This window comes from Adiantum capillus-veneris, chromosome 22 (assembly GCF_014529385.1).
Source record: "Adiantum capillus-veneris isolate H3 chromosome 22, ASM1452938v2, whole genome shotgun sequence".
Taxonomy (NCBI): domain Eukaryota; kingdom Viridiplantae; phylum Streptophyta; class Polypodiopsida; order Polypodiales; family Pteridaceae; genus Adiantum; species Adiantum capillus-veneris.
Genome location: NC_140952.1, coordinates 50545839 through 50568238, shown reverse-complemented (window position 1 = coordinate 50568238; position 22400 = coordinate 50545839). Strand labels below are relative to the sequence as shown.

Below are 22400 nucleotides of genomic sequence, written 5' to 3'. Positions count from 1 at the left end.
GAAGGAGACAGATCTGGTGAGCGCCTCAACCACTAGTGGGGGGGCAGCTAGCTCTGCTCGTATAATGGCACGTGGTACTGAAGCCTTGGCTCTAATGAGCCATGAGATCATAGAGACTAGTGGCTTCTCCATGTCCCCCCACTAGAGAGAGAGAGAGAGAGAGAGAGAGAGAGAGAGAGAGAGAGGCCTTTCTCCAAATGCAATGACCTATGCTTGTACCTTAAAGTCTTGTGGCCTTACACAAGACATTGACATGGGCGAGAGAATTCACGACGAGATTGCTATTCAGGGGCTGCTTGAGGAAGTCGTCGTGCTTGGCAGTGCTTTGGTCGACCTGTATGCCAAATATGGTGCCCTTACAAGAACACAAAAGTTCTGGATGAGATTTCTGTCCAAAATGTCGTCTCTTGGAGCACACTGATTGCAGGATATGCCCAACATGGCTGTGGCAAGGAAGCTTTGGGCTGTTTTAACAAGGTGCAAATGGAAGGCCTTTCTCTAAAATGCAATTATTTATGCTGAAGGCCGGTGGCCTTATGCAAGACCTTCACAAGGGTGACAAAATTCATGATAAGATTGCTATTCAGGGGCTGCTGGATACAGATGTGCTTCTTGACAATGCTTTGGTCGATATTATTGATGAGCTGTATGCCTGAAATGTCGTCTCTGAGAGCGCGTTGATTGCAGGAAATGCCCAACATGGCTGTGGCAAGGAAGCGCTGGGCTGTTTTAACCAGATGCCATGTGTGGGTTTCCCGCCAAATGAAGTCTTTTGACAGCAAGGGCTGGCAGAGGAAGCTTTGAACTGTGTTTCATGGATGCAACATGAGAGCACCTCCTTAACTGCAATCACTGTTCTTAGTGAGCTCAATGCATGTAGTCACTCAGATCTAGTTGTATGAGGGCCAAATGCTTTTTGATAGCATGAGGAAAAATATACTAGACAAAAAGCACTACACTCTCATGGTTGACCTTTACGGGCGGGCAAGGCATTTTTACAAAGCTGTGACTAATCAATAAAATGCCACCAACTTGCTAAGTGCGACAGGGGGACCTATATGATCTTGCTCTGAGCCTAGACATCCTCTTACCATACGAATTCCAGTGCCGACCACTACCCATCTGCGGGTGAAACTACCGTTCACATTGGCCATACAATGTCTGACCGTTTGCTACTTCAAGAAGAGGGTCTCAAAAATAAAACAAAACCCATTGGAAAGAAACCAACAACTAAAGTTAGCAGTTGCCACGTCCTCGTGACATAGTTAAGAGTTGCCACGTCCCCATGACACCCTACACCCTCTGCACCGCTCCGGACCATGCCGGGAGCGTACGAGCACGCTGAAAATCGCTAGACAGCAGCATTTTCATCACCTCGCAGTTGCGTTTTTGGGTGGACAGCAGCCTCTTGGCTTGTGTTTTTCGGAGAGGATGAAGTTACCTCCTGCCAGGACACCATCCGTGGTGGTCTGTGCGGTCTCTTAGTGATTGCTGCAATACACGGTTTTTTGACACCGGCTTGATCATTTACAGGCGTATGATCCTTGGGAGATCCATTCATCCCAGCCTTTCTTCAGCGGTTGCGCACTCCAGAGGAGGGGGTGGTGACTCGTGGTTTGCTATGGACACACCTATGCACTCATCAGAGGAGTTCACACGAGATATGGCCATGCTCATGACATGGGATTCTGACATTCCCAGAGAAGACACCACCATCTTGGGTGGGCGGACACTTACACTTGGAGCTCGACATGTCAGATCAATTGCTTACACAGGAGCATCTACTTGGACTTAGGGAGAGGATCTTGGATCTTTTCTTGGACGGTTCATTGCTTGGATCTATAGACTGGAGTGGGACTTTAGTGCTTTGGACTCTCTTGGAGAGTTTACCCGCGAGATGCGAGAGACAAGCATCCTGCGAGACTACATCCGGAGTCACCCGAAGCTTGGCTTGGATGGTAGTGCAGTTGCTCTTCTACACTCCTGATCATTTGGATTGCTACCTTCAGAGTTGCTTACACTCACCCACCATAACCTTACAGCAGACTTATCCCCCAACCTGGGCAGCAAGCCACTCCCAACTCATTCACATTGAGAACCACGCCGATAGGCGGTTTAGTGGCGTTGTTGGCGTGGATTATTTTTTGCTGGACACCGGAGGATCGGCGGCAAGAGATACAGGTAAGACATCGCATACATCTTAGTCTGGCCACTTCACTTCTCAACGCAGTCTTCTCAATCTGTCATCCCTTCCTCATACAGGATGATCATGGTGCAGACAGCTTGGTCTCACCACATCTCTTCTCAGAGGCCCTTCACATCGCAGATTGTTGAGTCTGGCTTTCCCCTCATCTTGGATTACCCTACCTACTGACAGGACTTCCGGTGGTGGTCCGTGCGGTCTATTGGTGACTGCTGCAACTTACGGTAGCTTCTACAGTGTAGACTGTTTAGTGTGGCTTTCCTTGTTTCGAAGGACGTTTACGACGCAGATTGCTATATCTGGCCTTCCTAGAGTTTTACACAACTTAGCCACCTGGCCACACTAGGTTACAAGTTCATGCATTGACAGGCTTCCGGTCATTCTTATGACGGTTCCTGGGCTTCCCCATTTTCTCCAGACGGTTTGACTACAGACACCACAGATCCTATTGGGCAGGACACTTGCAGGTCTATTGGCACTTCTTTTATGACAAGGATTTGTTTTCACACTCAGTTCGGGACCTTCACGCAGTATCTTCACCCTATATCAATGGAGTACAGCAGTTTGCTACACTGCTCATGACGACACTTTACCATGGAGACCTGTCATACGTTGGGACACCCAGACTGCTGCTACACTCATAGAATCTCCTTCAATGGACATGGCCGCAGACATCTTCATCATTTGCCTCACATCTTCGACGCCATGCGGTTTGTCAGCATCCAGTGCTAAGAGGGGGTGCTAGTGGACCCCCAAGGCACACTTTTATAGGCATTGAGTCCCAGAGCATCTAACTCTCCCCTCGCATCTTGGAAAGTTATACCATGCTGCAATTTACTGTACAGCAGAAAAACCAGCCTCTAAATTGATGGACAACACGAAGCTTGGTTTACGGTTTCATGCTTGAAGGGCACCCATCTAGCTGTGTGCCTTGCGGTTATTGTGGACTACAACAACATTTTGTTCGAGGGGTTATGGCCATCGGCTTGTTGATTCCAACATACACTTTGTGGATACGATTAACATCCAACCCACTTTTTGGCGATTCTTGCTCATCCGATAAGCATTGACTTGTGGATACATTGGATTCTTTATCCGGATTCGGTTCTACATCCAGTGTCACAAAGTGACAATTCTTGATTAACCAGATAGAGGAGAGAAACTAATGTCTGGTGACATGTGGCAAAGGCCCCCTGTGATTTGCGTTGGAAATCACACTATGAATTGCACCACAATTTGCGAGCTACTAACACACACACACACACAGAGTTGTGACTTACTCGAAACCCAAAGCTGTCAAAACCCTTACCAACTCGAAACCCGCAAACCTACAAACCAAACATTTCTTGTAACAATGATCCCCTTGAAACGAAAGGAAACGAAACGAAACGAAACACAAAAATCTCAAAATGTTTCGAACGAGGGGAACGAAACGCATTTCTTGGGTTCAAAAAAAGAAGGAAAAATTACCAAAATACCCCTCTATTTTGTGGAAATTCCCAAACGACCCCTCAAATTCCAGAAATTCCCAAACTACCCCCAATATTTTGTCATAAGTACCCAAAATGCCCTTCAAATTTGTCAAAATTCCCCAAATACCACTGGTTGTGAGATTAAATATCTCCAAATATTAAAATATTCGTAGCTTTTCATAAGAAGACCGATTGTCTATCAATACAAGATGCTAAAACTAGAATTAGAGTTGGTTATGCGGGCTTTGGAGATGAATTGCTTCATTATTTACTTGGTGAGCCAAAGGTCATTTTTTGGATCTTTGAGCTCACAAGTTTCCACTTGGCATGATCGAAGCCATTGCCCACAACTCTAATCACATGGCCAAGAACCTCGCAACAAAGCGCTGCTTTTTATTATCGTTCTGAAGGTCTGCACAGAGCTAGCTGCCACGATTCAAGACTAATGATGAGGCAGTTGCCTGCTTGTTTTCTGCTGCAAGAAATCCAAGGTCTGCAAGCACTAATCACCCGCATGGTTGCCTCTAGCCATACGTATCTAGAACTCTGCAAGCATGGCAAGCAAGGTTTCCACAGTTTTATACAAGAGTGGCACTAGTTATGTCTCAATGGTGCCCTCAAGCTTGGGCCGCCAATTTTGCTTTGCAAAAATTTTGGAAGCTACAAACAATTTTAATGAAGCTCAGGTGCTTGGAGTCGGAGGGTTTGGCAAGGTTTACAAGGCATAATGGATGAGGGAACTAAAGTTTCAGTAAAGAGGGGGAATCGAAGATCATAGCGAGGGATAACTGAATTTTTAGCAGAAATCGACATGTTGTTGAAGCTCCGCCATAGGCATCTTGTCTCCCGATGCAATGAACTACACGTGCAGCTTGAAGGCATCTGACATCATGCAAGATGTTGGTATGGGCAAAAGAGTTCACGATCATATTGTTAGTCAGGGGCTGTTGACAAAAAACGTCGTTCAGCAGATGCGAAGATAGGGCCTCGAGCTCCCGATGCAATGACCTACACGTGCAGTGAAGGCATCTGGCATCATGCAAGATGTCGGTATGGGCAAAAGAGTTCACGATGATATTATTAGTCAAGGGCTGTTGACAAAAACATCGTGCTTGGCACTGCCCTGGTTGACATGTATGGCAAATGTGGTGTACTTCACAAAGCACAAAAAGTGCTTGACGAGCTTCCATGTCGTCTCTTGGAATGCTCTAATCGCGGGATATGCCCAACAGTGGCAGGTCCAAGAAGCTCTGGGCTGTTTTCAGCAGACGCAAAGAGAGGGAAACTCTCCAAATACAATCACCTACGCTTCTATCTTGAAGGCATGTGGCATTGAGCTCCCGATGCAATGACCTACACGTAAAGCTTGAAGGCATCTGGCATCATGCAAGATGTTGGTATGGGCAAAAGAGTTCACGGTGATATTGTTAGTCAGGGGCTGTTGACCAAAAACATTGTGCTTGGCACTGCCTTGGTTGACGTGTATGCCAAATGTGGTGTACTTCATAAAGCACAAACAGTGCTTGACAAGCTTCCATGTCGTCTCTTGGAATTCAGCTACTCAAGCTCTAATCGCGGGATATGCCCAACAGTGGCAAAGGCCAGGAAGCTGTGGGCTGTTTTCAACAGATGCAAAGAGAGGGAAGCTCTCCAAATGCAATCACCTACGCTTGTATCTTGAAGGCATGTGGCATTATGCAAGATGCTGATATGGGCAAAAGAATTCACAATGATATTGCTAATCAGGGACCGTTGGAAAAATACTACGTACTTGGCACTGCCTTGGCATGTATGCCAAATGTGGTGCACTTGAGAAAGCACAAAAAGTGCTTGGAGAGCTTACTGTTCGGAGCGGCGTCTCTTGGAATGCATTATTGCAGGATACATACAACAGGATCAGGGCTTGAAAGCTCTAGCCTGTAAATCACCTATGCATCCATCTTGAAGGCATGTGGCTCTACCCAAAATGCTGATATGGGCTTAAATATTTGCTCTGATATTGTTAGCCAAGGGCTGTTGCAAAAATTGTCGTGCTTGGCAATGCTTTGGTCCACACACATCTTTTTCTCTTGCAACACCGCCAAGGAAGCACCAATACATGCCTTGGTCAACATGTATGCCGAATGTGGTGTACTTCATAAATCACAAAACGTGCTTGAGGAGCTTCCTGTTTGGAATGTCGCCTCTTGGAATGCAGTGATCACGAGATATGCCAAACAGAGGCAGGGCCAGGAAGCTCTAGGCTGTTTTAAGCCCAGAGCAAAGAGAGGGCAGCTCTCCAAATGCAATCACCTATGCTTGTATCTTGAAGGCAAGTGGCATTATTCACGAAGATTTTGTTAGCCAGGGGCTGTTGAAAACAAATGAATGGCATTGCCTTGGTTGACATCTATGCCAAATGTGGTGTACTTCATTAACCACTCTTTGTCGAGAGAGGGTATATGCTGTTTGATTCATGGTGCACTCGGTGGTGGTAACCTTGTTCAAGAAACTCAGTTGGTCGTTTTTTTGTGAGCTCACTAAAAGACTGTGCTATGAACAAGGATTTGTACCAAGGCAGCAGGATACATGCTGATATTCGTGATACCCCGGGAGTTACTTGAATAAACCAACACGTTAGCAGGTATGTATGTCAAGTGTGGTGTACTTGTTCGAGCACACCAAGTCCTTGACGAGCTTCCTGACAGGAATGTTGTCTCTTGGTGCATAGATTGCGGGATATGCCCAACAGGGGCAGGGCCAGGAAGCTCTGGACTGTTTTCAGCAGATGCGAAGATAGGGCCTCGAGCTCCAGATGCAATGACCTACACATGCAGCTTGAAGGCATCTGGCATCATGAAAGATGTCGGTATGGGCAAGAGAGTTCACGATGATATTGTTAGTCAAGGGCTGTTGACAAAAACCGCCGTGCTTGGCACTGCCTTGGTTGACATGTATGCCAAACGTGGTGTACTTCATAAATCACAAAGAGTGCTTGACGAGCTTCCTCTATGGAATGTCGTCTCTTGGAATGCTCTGGTCGCGAGATGTGCCCGACAGTGGCAGGACCAGGAAGCTCTGGGCTGATATGGGATTGAATATTTGCTCTGATATTGTTTTTTTTTTTCCGAGAAAAAGATCCTTCTATTAGTTAATGAAAACCGCCCATAGGGCTACATTCACCTCTGCGAGAGAGGGCTACAAGCAGCATGATGGGGAGACTCTCCCAATGAAAAAACAGCATATATACAATGAGGCTAAATCAAGAGATGGGAGGAGGGAAGAGCCACACAGGTGGACAGTAGAACCATCTGAGCACCCCCTGGACTATGGTGTAGAAAGGCCCAGGGCGCCAGAGTCGAAGAAAAGCCTCGCGGCGCTCCCGTATGCGGTCGGAGCTGCCCTGTAGTCCCTCAAGCTGTCCTCTGAGAGTATGGATCAGCTCTAGCCAAAAGTCACGAACAGTCTCTGCTGGTGGCACAGGACGAGCCTCAAAGATGCGGAAACAGCGGGCCCGCCAGATGAACCAGAGAGCTAGGCCGCTGATGAGCTCCCAACACTCCTCTCTCTCACTGCACCACTCCTGTGGAGTAATCTCTGTAGCAGGCTGGAGTGTAGGTCGCCCCCCCTGTATCACTATCATCCTGCTGGTGGAAGATAGCTCAAACTGAAGTGTTGGGCCCATGAGGGTGGACCAAGCCGCTGCCCCCCAAGTGTATTGTCGAGCCGTGGAGAGGGCAGGCATCAGCCGAAGAACACGTAGCCACACCTGCTGGGCCGAGGGACACTCCCAAAGACAGTGACGCTGACTCTCCACTAACTGGTCACAGGCTGCACATGCGACCGAGAGACCACTATGCACAAGCCAGCTCCCTACTGCTGTGGCTCTGTGTGCAACCAGCCACTGGAACAAGGTGACTCGCCTCGGCTGTCTGGAGTCCCACAACCTCTGCCAAAAAGCTGCTAAGAACTCGACTGTGAGGCCCTCCTCCTACCAATGACGTGCTGCAGCGGGGCGGGCCTCTCTCTGTGCTGCAAGTATATGACGTCCAAGCCGAACAGTGTACTGAAAGAAGGGGACTCCTGGGCGGTCGGCAGAAGAGAAGGGGTCACTCCATAGCAGGGTAGTTTTCGTACGTCGAACGGAACCTCTCGTTCCGTCCGGCCGGACCTGTCCCGTCTCGTGCGTTCCGCTCGTTCCGTCCGGTGACTTTTTTCGGTAGTTTATGACCGTTGGCAGCTTTTTGACCGTTTTGCAACGTCCAGTTTGTAGGCCTTTTGGAGCCGTTTGCGGGCAGTTTTGAAGCCAAATGCAAGCCCATGGCCCATGGGCCATTGCCATGCTTATTGCCCAAGGGCCAATGCCCATTGCTCAAGAGTCAAGCCTCACATGCTCTTCCTCTCCTATTTAAGCAACCCTTCCCCTTTGTTATCCAACACAACCTACAACTACAAGCTACAAGCTTTAGCCCTAAGCCTCTCAATGCTCTACCCTCTCATCTCCATGTGCTTCCATTGAAGCTCTCAAGCTCTCGAGTCTCCATTGGGTCTACCATCTCTCTCCTTCAAGCTCCCTTGGGTGACGGGTCTCTCCTTCAAGCTTCCTTGGGTCTCTCTCTCTCTCTCTCTCTCTCTCTCTCTCTCTCTCTCTCTCTCTCTCTCTCTCTCTCTCTCTCTCTCTCTCTCTCTCTAATCTATTGATACATCATACATCATACTAGTAGCTACTAGCTACATACTACATAATGCCGCCTCCTCTTCATGAAGCCTTTGAGAAGCATTGCCGATATTTTGAGCGGGTGGGGGGCAAGCAAAACTCTTGCAAGTGGTGGTGCAAATATTGCCCAAAAGCTATGACCTCTTCCGTCACCCGTCTCATCATCCACTTGACAAAGATGGGAGGACAAGCGGGGCCATGTCCTAATATCCCCGAAGATATCCTTGCGGAATGCAAGAGAAAGTATCTTCCATTGAAGACACGCAAGGGTAGAGTCACCTCGGATGAGTTCGTGTCGCCGGATGTTGATAGCTCCGATTCGGAGGAAGAGGCCTCTCCAACAATGTCCATGGCTACCGGTGCCACCGCGGCCTCATGTGATGGTAGTGCCTCCTCCAAGAAGTCCAAGAAGTCCAAGGGGTCTTCAAGTGATGGTGGCCGGCCTCCGAAGATGGCAAAGCAAACTTCTCTTGCGAAATCGGTGGGTGGATGCTCCGGCCCCTTGTCTTTCCTCAAGGAGAGACAAAGAATCGCGGAAATAGAGATTGCCCGCACGGTGATTGAATGCAATCTCTCCTTCAACATTCTTCGGTTGGAGCGATGGAAGAGGATGATCATAGCAATTGCGGCGGTTGGTCCATGCGAAGGGTGGACGGGTGTGTCATACCATGACATGAGAACAAAGAAGCTTGATGAAGAGAGGGCAAGGATTGACAAGTCACTTGAGCCCGTACGTGCGGGTTGGGCAAAGTATGGATGCTCTATCCTCTCCGACGGATGGAGCGACCGCAAGAAGAGGGGCATCATCAACATTCTTGTTTCTTGTCCTCTTGGTACGTACTTCTTACGGGCGGTGGATGCGGGTTCGAGAGGGAAGAAAGTGACCGGGGCATTCATTTGGAAGCACATCCGCCAAGCCATTCTTGAGGTAAAACCGTAAATCGAGCCTTTATGTCTTGAGCAATTGCCAATGAGTCCTATGTTTTAATTTTTAAGTTTTAACTCTTCTTGTCACAAATGCCTCTTGTGTAGGTTGGTGCGGAGCATGTCGTGCAAGTGATTACCGACAATGCTTCAAATTGCAAGGCAATGAGTAAGAGGCTAGAGAAGGAATTTCCATCCATAGTATGGACTCCATGTGCCTCTCATTGCCTTGACCTTCTCTTTGAAGACATAGGGGAGCTAGGTTGGGTGAAAGATATCCTCAACCAAGCACTCTCCATCATCAATTTCATCAATGGCAAAGTGAGGGTGCTTGCCATTTACCGCACCTACTCCGACCTTGAGTTGAAGAAGCCATTGGCCACTCGCTTTGCCGCCATGTGGCTACTTCTAGAGCGGCTCTATGATGTGCAAAACAAAATACAAAAGACCATGGTCTCCGATGAGTTTAAGGAGTGGATGAATGGAGAGTCCGCCGCTTCCCAACAAGATGCAAAAGCCATCCAACGTCTTTGCTTGCGGGAGGAGTTTTGGCAAGAAATTAAGGGTCCTGTCGTTGCGATCTTGCCCTTGTACAAGGCTCTTCGCATGACCGACATGGAAGGGGAAACTATTGGGCTTCTATGGCACTTCATGGAGGAAGCTTACAAGGAGATTGAGAAGTCTACAATCCTAGATGGGGCTCCCGATGGAACACGGTATAACTACATATTTATTATTACATAATACATTCTCTATATATCTAAATTCTACATGCTTGTTTCTCTACTTAGTACATTTCCTCTCTCTTCTTGTAGTGATTACCTCGAGGACTCTCCCAAGAGAGACGACATTCTCCTCCTAATCACAAAGCGGTGGGATTGGATGAAGAGACCTATCCATTACTTTGCGGCTCTCTTGCATCCGGCTTACAAGAAGCCCGAACTCTTTGCAAATCAAGAGCTTATTGAGGAGCGCAACAATTACCTCTTTAAGGTGCTAAAAGAAGAGGACATTGGAGCATTTCTCCAAGAGGTAATCAACTATAGCGACCAACGAGGCACCGCATTTACTTCCAACTTGTGTTGGAAGCGGCAATCCTTGGTGAAGCCTTTATTTTGGTGGGAGAGCTTTGGCTATCAATTGCCTACTCTCAAACGACTTGCTTTGAGGGTTCTTGGCCAAGTAAGCGACAAGCCTCAAACTTTTACATTTTGTGCTTAATCTCTTCAAAGTTCAACTATAGTCTCTTATAGCTTATGCCTCTCTTGATGTGTTTTAGGATTGCTCATCGGGAGCATGTGAGCGTAATTGGTCCGCATACTCCCTCATCCACACCAAAATCCGAAACAAGCTCTCAACGAAGCAATTAGAGCGACTTATCTATTGTCGCTCCAATTTACGCATGTTGCGCTCTATGCATGAGATGCCTATGGCTCGACAGGTATAAATTATAAATTATAATCACGACTCACTCCATTTTCTATACTCTAGAGTCTAGTCTTTAATTAGTTTGAATATACTAATTATGTTTTCATCGTCCAATGTTGTAAATGTCAAATAGGTCAACGTGGATGAGCTCACACTTACGATTGACACTCTAAAGAGTGTCAATAAAGAGCAAGACCCTGAGGAGCAAATGATTTTTCGTGAGCTACTTGGAGCTTGAGGAGATTGATCGCCGGGTTTCTCGCACACGATCACGCAAGAAGGTCGTCATCCATGGAGTTACATCGGCTACAAGAGGCAGAGGTGCCAAGGCTACAAGAGGTAGAGGCAAAGCATCAACAACACCCACGGAGGCTCCTAGGACCTATGTGCGGCGAGGCTCCGGAAGCGGCTCTTGTGCGGTGGCCATCACTATGGAGGATAGAGAGCCTCGAGAGCAAGAGTATGATGATGAAGGCAACCTCATTAGTGATGGAGATTAGGAGCCGTCATCCTTCGACTCTTGTGAGGAAGAGGATGATGTTGATGAGCAAGGCTCAGAAGAGGAAGATGAGGAAGATGATGAGAGCACTAGTGACTAGTGACTTTACTATTTAGTCTCTCTATTATGGTGTGCCACTTTTTGAGTACTTTGTAGCCCTTGCCACTTGGTCTCTACTTATCAAATTTCAATGATCATTTTGGTTTATGTAATGCTCATTCTCTTTAGTCTTTGAGTCTTGACTCTTTACATTGTAGTATTGTAACTACTAACTTGTAATCTATACAAATGTCAAGTTTCTATAAGTAAGTATTAAGGCCTAAGCCTTAGGCCCTTAGACTTGAGAATTATTGGTTTTTTTAAATTTGAACGTACACAACGTCATTGTACATCATAAATTTTTTTAGTTCGTTTAGTACCGCACATCATCGTACGCGTACAAAACGTACGGGACCGTACGAGACTACTATGCTCCATAGCCACTCACCAGGATCCCACTGTACTCGTACCAGTGGACAACACTCCCAAGCCCATAGCCTCCAGTGTCCAGTCTCAAGAGCTGCTGGGTCAAGGTCTATGACGCAAGTCCTCCCACAGATGCCCACAACTCGGATCCTCTGGAAACAGCACTCTGCTACCTGCGGGGCCTCTACTGCAACTCGCTGTAATCGTCCCCCACCCTGAATCTCGAAGAACAGGGCTGGGACAGTCTCTGAGCAAGCCCTGACTGAAATGAGAACCTCCAGTCGTGTGAAGGATCCCATCCACCGGGGTGCTACAAGCTCGATAGGCGTGAGCCACTCAGCTGGAACTGACTCTGAGATGTCCTGACACATGCTCTGCACTCCTCTCATGCCCTGTAGCTGGACAGCCTGCACCTCCTCTGACAAACCTGTGAACTCTAGCCAGTCACCTAGAGAACGCGCTGGACCTGCCGCCATGGGACCCCAAGAAACATGAGGCCGACTCCCAACCAAGTGGCCTCTCTCAGTGCTAACCATGGGGTTCTAGACGAGGGGCTGCCGTAGGCGCTCCTCCGTGCACGTCGGCTGTCTCTGCTCTAGGCCACGCCGTAAGAGCTCCCAAGATCGAAGCAAACTCACAGCGAATCTGTCCTCCAGTCTCCTGCTCAAACCAACTCGGCGCACCTCTGAAAAGATCCATCTGGTCGAAGGTTGCCAAGGGCCTCCTGACTGAGGCACCCTGGGACGAAGCCTCTGCAACAAGAATTCCTTCCAGGGCTCCTCGCCTGGAAGAAGTCCTCTGACGACAAACTTCCCAAGAAGGGCTCTGCTCTGCTGTGCAGGATCAATGATCCCAAGCCCTCCCTGAGAACAAGTGTGATGACCGACCAAGCCACCTTGGCTCGGGCAATCTGAGTATCGCAACCTGACCAAAGGAAGTTCCTAATCAGCCTCTCTACCTCGCTGATACAAGAACTCGAGAAGCTCCAGCAAGAAGTGATGTACCACATAGTCGCCAACAACACGTGGTTGGAAACTACTACTCTACCAGCCAGCGAAAGTCATGCTGAGCTCCAATGTAACAGCTTTCTCCTGATGGACAGGAGAAGAGGAGCAATCTGCTGCTCGAGGGACAAGTCCAAACCAACCTGACAACCCAAGTACCGAACTGCAGTCCCTGGAGGAATCCACCTGAAACCCTCTCCTGGCATCCAATCTGGCACAGGAGCACTGCCAACCGAGAAAGCCACTGTCTTTCTCCAGTTGATCAATGCGCCCGATGCACAGCAGGTCTCCAAAGCCTGCTCACATCTGTGTAGATTGGCCTCCTGGCCCTCTAAGTACAAGGCTGAGTCGTCGGCAAACTCAACGTCCAGAAGCTCATCTCCCCGTATAGGGAGTGCTAAGCCTCTCAAACCAACCTGCTGTGACACCAAAAATCTGCTCATCGCCTCCGCATAGAACAGAAAGATAAAAGGGGCAAGAGGACAACCCTGTCTGACCGAACGTGTGAGCATGAAGCGCTCACCTCTACCTCCTGCCAACAGCACCTGACTGTGAGCCTGTCTGTACAAAGCTGACACCCCTCTGATCCAAGCATCTGAGAAGCCCATCCTGCGTAGCGTGCCCTCTAGAAAGTCCAGTCAACTCTGTCGTATGCCTTCTCAAAATCAAGAAGAAGAATCACAAGGTCCTCCCCACGAAGCCGTGCAAGGGCAGAAGCCTCCCAAAAAGTGAAGATGTTGTCAAGGATACTACGTTCCTTGACAAAACCTGTCTGAGTCCCAAGTATAAGGCTCTCCAAAAGTGGCTGAATCCTCAAACTCAGAGCCTTGGCAAGAATTTTGTAGGCTGAGTTGAGAATGGTGATGGGGCGCCACTGTCGAATCTCATCCAAGGAGCCACCCTCCTTTGGAATGAGGTAAATCAGGCCCTCACTCATGCTATCCGACATCACTCCTGTGTGCAAAATGTACTGAAAGGCACTACAAAGATCTGGGCCAAGCAGATCCCAGTACTCCAAGAAGAAGCTGGGAGTCAGTCCATCCTCACCTGGACAGCTACCACGAGGGAGGGCCCTAAGAGCCGTGTGCAGCTCCTCAAGCTGAAGAGGTATCTCTAGCCTCTGGCGCATCTTCTCAGTCACAAGACAAGGCATCTGTGCCCAAACCTGCTCCCTGCATGCATCCTGTCTCTCTGACTCAGGCTCAGCCGACAGTAACTCACGGTAAAAGTCAGTAGCAACTGCACACATATCCTCTGGCTCATAAACAACTGACCCATCGGGTCTCCTCAACTGATTGACCTTGGCATGCGAGTGCCGAGGTCCCACTGTCTCAAAAAAAGCACCTGTCACTCTGTCACCCACCTGAGACCATTGTGATGCCTGTCGATGAAAGGCAAACTCATGGCGCCTCTCCTCTGTGCAAGCAAGCTCCTGCCGAGCCTGCTGTAACTGCTCCTCCAACCATGGACTGTCTGGATGTTGCTTCTGCATCCTCTGTAGTGAAGCAATGCCTCGTCTGAGATGCTGCTCCTCCTCTCTCGCTGCAGCCCGTCGAGCCAGAGACTCCTGGAGAAAGAAGTGGCTAAGTTGAGCTAGGCCTGAGGCCACTCTGTCTGTAGGTGGAGCCTGGCTGTCCATGCCCTCTGTCCATAGAGCCTCGACCCTCTCTCTGAGTGCTGAGTCCAACAAGACCCCGCTCTGGGATGCGAAGCATCGTGCTCCCACTCCTCTGCCTGTCTGCCACTGTGAGGATCACTGGTGCATGGTCCGAGAAGGATGTCCCTGCCAGGATGTCCATTGATCCCCCCAAGTCACTGAAGTGGTCACTAGTGTAGAAGCGATCTATGCGCGATAGATTCACTCCTCCCACTCTGCGGTCCGATCTAGAGAAGGCAAGACTCTCTGGAGGCCTCACAAAGCCAGAATGTTGCCATGTGTCCGAGACCCTCAAAGTCATACACAACCTCTCCCAAGCTGCTAACTCGACTCCATGCACAGTAGCATGGCTGCCTCCGATCCTGTCAGAAGGGTCCTCCAACATGTTGAAGTCCCCTCCTACACACCACTGGTCAACCTGTGGCAAAGACTCAACAATCTGTGACCAAAACTCTACACGAGCACTCGCCACATTGGGCGCATAGATGTTCAGGAAACCCACAAGGCCACCCTGAACCTGCATAGTAATCCACTGAGCCCTGCCTAGCACAATAATCCCTCTGCCCACAATGGCCTGCTGCAATGAGTCCGCAATAGTCATACATACCCCACCCTGGATGCCTCCAGGTCCAAAAGCAGCTGACGAAAAGGTATCATAGCGTCCACGCAAAATCTGGCCACATCACCGAATGCGGCTCTCAGACAAATGGTGCTCCTGAAGCATAAGGAGATCAATCTCTCCTCCCACAAGGCAACGCTGAAGCTCCTGACGCAATTGGCCCCTCTATCGCTGAAACTGGGGCCCACCTAGTCCCTGCACGTTCCATGAGACGATCCTCATGGGGAGCGAGAGAGAACAGATGCTCCCGCAACAGCAAGACGGGCTATCTTCGAGGCTAGCTTGGATGGGGAGTAATCCGCATCCGAGCGCCCACTAGATAGGCGAGACTGCAATGAGTGCCTGGTCCAAGCCCAAGCAGAGTGAGCCGTGCGTAAAGCAACCTCCTCTATCCAGGAGTCCTCATGAATGTATACATAGCAAGGCAAACACTGCGTATCAGCAAAAAAGTACACCACAATGTGTCTACATCCTGCTGAGTCTGGGGGTGTCACAGCAAACTTGGCCAGTGGCCACAAAGTCTGCAGCAAATCTGTAACGCCAAGTTCTCCCATGTGGTGAGAGAACTCCAGAACCTGTGTATGCAACCATCCCACCACTGAGTCGAGGAACCACTCTGTCTCAGTCCTACCACAGAGGGGGAAGGAGAAACCAACTGCTGAGTCCAAGGCCTCTGTCCCCCTAGCGGCAAGGAACAAAGTGTGGACCCTGAAGCAGACTGCCTCGTGGTCTGCTGTGGAATCGCCGAGAAAGCGAGTGAACCCGTAATCGAAGAAATCCCGGCGGCGTCGGAGGTCAATGCTCGTCGGACCACGAGGGATAGCTGCAAGGGAAGATGTCTGAATCTGCAGAGGGGGCCGCAAGAAGGGCTGACCCTCTCTCGCTAGGCGACTCGTGGCAAAGGCGCTGCCAAGAGATCTCCTAGCCTCCGGCGAGGGACCAGTCTCCTGAGTCGACTGTGGTGCTGGAGCAGAAGGAGGGGGAGAAGGAGCTGGGGGGGGGGGGGGGGGGGGGGGGGGGGGGGGGGGGGGGGGGGGGGGGCGGGCGGGCGGAGGAGGAGAGAAGCGGGGTCGGGCGACAGAGATAGGGGGGTGAGGTGGGGAGTGGGCGGGAGCAGAGGGCGAGGGAGGGGATGAGGAGGAGGAGGGGAAATCGGAAGGCGGAGCGGCTGGCGAGGATGAGGCGGAGGTGGAGGCTGGCGTGGGGAGCTCCTCCTGCTCAAGAGGACCAAAGCGGTTCCCCGTGGGGACCCACTGCTGCTGAGTAGGCACCTGAGGGCCACTCTGAGTGCCAGGCTGTCTCTGTGGCCCCTGGCGTCATCGGCCACGGGCCTGCTGCCACCCCTCCTCCGCTGGAGCCCCAGGCTCGGAGGGTGGCTCTGAATCTGTGCGCTGTGTCGCTGGCTGTGGCTGTGGCCTAGCCTTGGCAAGCTGGGGCTGAGGCTAAGGTGCGGGTCGTGGTCTCCTCCGTGGAGAGGCCTTCGTTAGGTGGCCCATGTGTCTGCAAATGAAGCACTGGTTCGGGAGGCCCGAGTACTCCACACTCTGTCTAAACCAACCCCAACTCACTCGAGGCAGAAGGATGACCTTCGGGAGCGTGTGGGTATCTCTGACCAAAACTCGAACTGAAGGGATGCCAGTCGCCTTGGCAGCTACTGATGCTACCATACGAGGTGTCTCCAGGACAGTCCCGATGGCGGAGCCAATCCTGGAGAGAAGTGGAAGGTACTCCCTCCGTAAACCCGGAAAGCAGACTGAGATGGGGATGTCCGCCTCCTCTACTAGCACATCCGAAGTCGGGTCAAAACCATGTCGCCACTGTCGAAAGTGGGCGCGTGATGCTCGGATGGCCAATGGACTCATAGCTATGACCTTGGAGGCCATCTCGGAAGTCTCGAACTCAATCTGGTAGTACCCCCGTCCGAGAATCTGGACATCCAAGATCTTGCCCACCTCTGCGAGGAGGCGGGCCTGGAGAAGGTCTCGCAGCTCTCCTCTGCTAGGACGGGTGCCGAGAACCTTGCAGATGACAGAAGTCGCCTGCAAGCGTTCTACCTCTGCGGCAAGGCTCGCTTGCTCTGTCGGCGAAAGAGCAAGTCGAATGGTGGGCTCAGCGGGGTCGGGCGAGGGGGCTTCAGGCGAGTCCCTCTGAGGTGGAGTTGGAGCCTCCATCTGTGTCTACTGCTGAGTCGAAAAAGCGGGCGGTGAAGAAAATCTGCGAACGAGTACGCCAAGCACTTGTCCGAAGAGAAAGCGTTGCCGAGCCAGGTGCAGAAGACCTTCGGGAGCGAAGAGGACGGGGGGGGGGGATGGGGGGACGGCGAGGGCGAAGTGGGGAGCCGGGTAATGTGCGGGTGCACAAGCGGCAGCGAGCGGGGGGATGGGGTGGGGATGGCAACGCGAGAGGAGGGCAGCGGGCAGCCTTTGGGGCAGCGCGAAAACAGGGGGGGGCAGCGCGCAGGGGCAGCGGGGGGGGGGGGAGGTTAGCGCACAGGGGCAGCGGGTGGGGGGGGAGAGGGTAGCGATGGCGCAGCAAGGGGGGGGCGAGCTTGCTCTGATATTGTTAGCCAAGGGCTGTTGCAAAAATTGTCGTGCTTGGCAATGACTTGGTCAACACACATCTGTTTCCTCGCGCAACACTGCCAGGCAAGCAGCATAAAGGCTACACAAGCAAAAAAGGAGAGCAAGGGAATGAGTCTTTTGTTTGTCAGCTCATTTAAAGACTGTGCTACGGAGAAGTTTTTGTCCCAAGGCAGTAGGATTCATGCTGATATTCCGATAGTGGGTTACTTGGAAAGAATGCCTACTTGGGGAATATGTTGGTCAGTATGTATGTCAAGTGCAGTGCACCTGTCAATGCACAAGTCCTTGACGAGCTTACTGTACGGGATGTCGTATTGTGGAACGCACTGATTACGGGATATGCCCAACACGACACAATCACCTATGCATGCATCTTGCAAGCATGTGGCTCTACCCAAGATGCTGATATGGGCTTAAATATTTGCTCTGATATTGTTAGCCAAGGGCTGTTGCAAAAACTGTCGTGCTTGGCAACACACACATCTGTTTTCTCTCGCAACACCGCCAAGCAAGCAGCAATAAAGACTACATAAACAAAAATGGAGAGCAAGAGAATGAGTCTTTCTTTTGTGGTGTACTTCATAAAGCACAAAAAGTGCTTGACGAGCTTCCATATCGTATCTTGGAATACTCTGATCGTGGGATATGCCCAAAAGGCAGGAAGCTCTGGCCTTTTTTCAGCAGATGCAAAGAGAGGGCACTCTCCAACTGCAATCACCTACGCTTGTATCTTGAAGGAATGTGGCATTATGCAAGATGCTGATATGAACAAAAGAATTCACGATGATATTGTTAATTTGGACCGTTGGAAAAAAACTACGTACTTGGCACTGCCTTGGCATGTATGCCAAATGTGGTGCACTTGAGAAAGCACAAAAAGTGCCTGGGGAGCTTATTATTCGGAGCGGCGTCTCTTGGAACATACTGATTGCAGGATATGCCCATCCGAGACAGGGCTAGGAAGTTGTGGGCTGTTTTCAGCACATGCGTAGCGAGGGCCTACCTCCAAACACAATCACCTATGCGTGCATCTTAAAGCCATGTGCATTGTGGCTCCACGCAAGATGCTGATATGGACACAGAAATTCACGATGATATTTTTACTTTGATGCTATCAAGAGATGTGCTTCTCGGCACTGCCTTGGTTGATGTGTATGCCAAATGTGGTGCACTTGAGAAAGCACATATAGTGCTTGAGGAGCTTTTATTTCAAAACAATCTGTCTTGGAATGCACTGCTATTGCAAAAAACTTTCGTGATTCGCAATGCCTTGGTCGATATGTATGCCAAATGTGGTACACTTCAAAAAGCACAAAAGTGCCTGACGAGCTTTTTATTCGGAATGCCGTCTCTTGGAGTGCATTGCTTCTTTGTCATGGATACCTAGATGGAATAAAGTCACTGAATTCCGTTGGATTTCAGGGATATTGATGGGGCTGACAATATTCTGCTTAGTGACTTTATGAAAGAAGTACTTCGAAATGGGATTTTTTCAAATGAATCTGTTATATGTGCTCTCTCATGTGAGTAGTGTTTGATTGCATGTTTGAAAGACAAAATGATTGCAGCATTTTGGTCTTGTTCTCAATTAAGACACTGCGAAAGATCAGCGACAGATTTGGATGTGATTGCTAAATACGCTACAATAGACATGATTTAAGATCTTGACGGGGATAGTGATGTGAATGTGATTTGAATATTCAATATTCAATGTGAACTAAGTGTGTGATTTGCATGATATGTGGATGTACTATCTTGTGGGGATAGTCATGGGCATGGTTTGCTTGATTGAAATGTGAAAGCATATAAATCTAATAGTAACAAGATTTAGTAGATGAAGACATCCATGAAAAGATCAGTGACAGATCTGGATGTGATTGCTAAATGGATACAATGTGTAACAAACTGCTGACGTGTCAAAGCCTAAAGAATGGAGCCAACTTGCAGATGTGGGCCGAGGGGCCTAAACCCTAAGAAGAACAAGTAACAGAAGAAGAAGTCCTACCAACTTATGGGGACCCCGTTCGATGGGGCCCCAAGTGACAAAGGATTTAAATAAAGCAAGACCTGCACACACACACACACACACAAACTGATGACATGGTAGATTTCCGAAAATTGGCCTGCCACGTCATCGTGGCAGGCTGTACGGATTTCCGCGTTTTGCGTTGACTGATGATGTGGTAGGCTGTACGGATTTCCGTGATTTCGTTGGTAGCTTTTTGGCATTGCTTTTGGACCAGAAGCTTTTAAGTTTGAAGGCTTTTCATAAAACTGCTTTTGGGGCCTAGGGCCTTTAAATATGAGGCTAGGGCTCATTCTTTAGCATGCTTCCTAGAGAAGGTGCAAAGTCTGGAGTACCGGCTTGTACTGTGTTGATGCAATATAAAGAAATACCGAAAGGGTGCCAAGGTTTGGGGCCAATACTCTCTGTTTCTTCTAGTTGGACATGCCACGTTATCACTTTGTGACAATAGACACTGCTAATATTCAAAAGCTTCAAGGTATATCTCTCTCTGATAAGACTTTACAATGTTCTCCTCCATCCACTTTGCATCAAGGGTGAAAAAGTATCCTCGACCAAATTATCCGGTGGACCTAGCTTACCTTTCTGTTCTTTTCTTGTGCCTTGTGACCTGTTGCTAGCCCCGCTGGCCTCCCTTGTCCACTGGCACCTCAATCTGACTCGTTGGAATTCTCAGATGAACCATCAATTGATTCCCTTGCTTCACCATAACCCTCGGATGCACTATCATCCGATTCCCTTACTTCTTTGGAAATCTCTGATGACCTTTCATCTGGTTCCTTTGGTTCGTCAAAACCCTCGGATGCACTATCATGTGATTCCCTTCTTCGGAATCCTTTGATGAACTTTTATCCGGTTTCCTTGGTTCTTTCTCTTCTCTGGAAGACTCTTGCCCTGTTGAGGTGGACATTGGCTTGTTTGTAGGATAGGTCAATAAGCCGACATGCATACCACAACCTTGCTTGGCATGTCCCGCAAGTCTCTGAATAAGTCAGATTTATGTCACAAACAATACCATTGAATCTCTTTCGGCAATCCACAACAAAAACCGCTCAAATCTATTCCTTCAAAGTGACCCTCCGAAACGAGGACACTGGCAAAAAGGTATTTCAAAACCTTTGGCAGTAGTCATCCAAAAGTGTCTTTCTTAGTCATTCTCAAATGATACCAAGCAGTGATGCCATCTTCATATTCTTATGTTATCTAGGTAGAAGTGAAAATTCTCTTGAATTTAACCCACTTCTTAAGTGCTTCTGTGCGTAACAACAAAGTAAACCACCATGTATGTGCGTTTCCTTTCAAGTAAGATGCCGCCATTCGCATCGTGGAGCGTTCCGATAACCGACCTCTCCAAAAGGCGACGTCAAACCGCTGCATGAATTGAAGGGCTTGATGGGTGTGGGTGTCCTGTACCTTGAAAACGTGCCAAACTTGCCTTGACCCCTATCCTTGAACTCCATGGTCTTCTTGTCCTTTTGTTCACTCTTAGAAAAGGATGAGCTCTCCTCCTCTGAATTGCTAGATGGCCTCCCATGCCTTATAGACTTTTTTAAAAATCTGCTTTTCTTGCTTGTTTGGCTTTTTCTCCACTTCTTCTGCTTTTTCTCATCCTCTCTAGAATGAGAGGACGACGAACTGCCGAAAACTCTCTGAAGACAAAGAAAAATCTGGGCCATCCTCAAAACGAACATGCGCTTGGATCTGCTTACCATCTCGAAAGTTGACTTCCGAACCAAATAACCAGAACAATTGGCTGATTTCCTCTTCTTCCGAGAGTGTTGTAAGGCTTCCTTAAATGGTTCATCTTCTTTTCAAGAGCTGTGTCAAACTCTTTCTGTGAGTACAGTTTTTGCTTTTTTGCACTTTGCTTTCCTTTCAATTTCTTTACCATCTTGAGAGGAGGATCGACAGCCTCTCGCCATTTCGAGTGAATCTCATCAATCGAGAAATTCTTCAGGTGATTCACGGATTTCGGGTCTCTTGAGTACTTGATCAATCTTTTCACACACGTTTCAACCTACAATTGACGTTTGTACTTGTAACTATGTCAAACTTTGTCAATAATTAATGTATTTACGAGAAAAGAATTATCTAATTAGTTGTGTGCACATCAGAATAGATCTAGCAGTTTCTGGGGCCTCAGGTGCGCCCAAGTTTGGGCCAGAGCACCTCAGGGAGACCCTAGCAGAAAATACCTTGAAGCCCTAGTGATTGGGAAATCGGGTCTTCAATAAAGGGGTAGATAGTAGCCTCTGATTTTAGGCTCAGAAAAATTACGCGCACTAGTGCAAGCACAGGAATGAGATGGGGTCCTTAGAACAACAATAATCCTAAGGCCTGAATTATTTTACGGCCTTAGGATAAGTCAATTAAATTATTTTAAATTGTCTATGCTGGACCAAATGGCCGGACAAGTGCGAACAGGTAATGCCAGAGCAGTGCTGGTACTCCATTGCGCTAGGGAGCAGCTAACATTCTCATTGGTTGCATCTATGTGTGCAGTTGTGCACTTATTTGCACATTTCATTAATTAGCATAGGACTTTTAAAGTCAAAAGTTGAATGGTATTTAAATTATTAAGTAAGTGTGCCACTTGGCACACTTACCCATGCAATCTCTCTCTCTCTCTCTCTCTCTCTCTCTCTCTCTCTCTCTCTCTCTCTCTCTCTCTCTCTCTCTCTCTCTCTCTCTCTCTTTTTGGAAAAATCAGGGCTGTATATTACTGAGCACAATATAATCCCCAGCGGATGCCAAAATAGCCTATCACGTGGGGTGTACAAGTTGAATGTAAGGGTGAGAGCCACTATAGTGACAACTGGACTAGA

The 22400-nt window shown here is 48.9% G+C and overlaps 1 protein-coding gene and 1 pseudogene across 2 annotated transcripts in view; one reads left to right on the top strand and one right to left on the bottom strand.

Annotated features, from left to right (window-relative positions):
- LOC147429332 (uncharacterized) overlaps positions 1-22400 on the bottom strand; it is an 88147-nt gene that overhangs the window by 6475 nt on the left and 59272 nt on the right. The window lies entirely within an intron of this gene.
- Positions 7944-11551, top strand: LOC147429335 (uncharacterized; annotated as a pseudogene).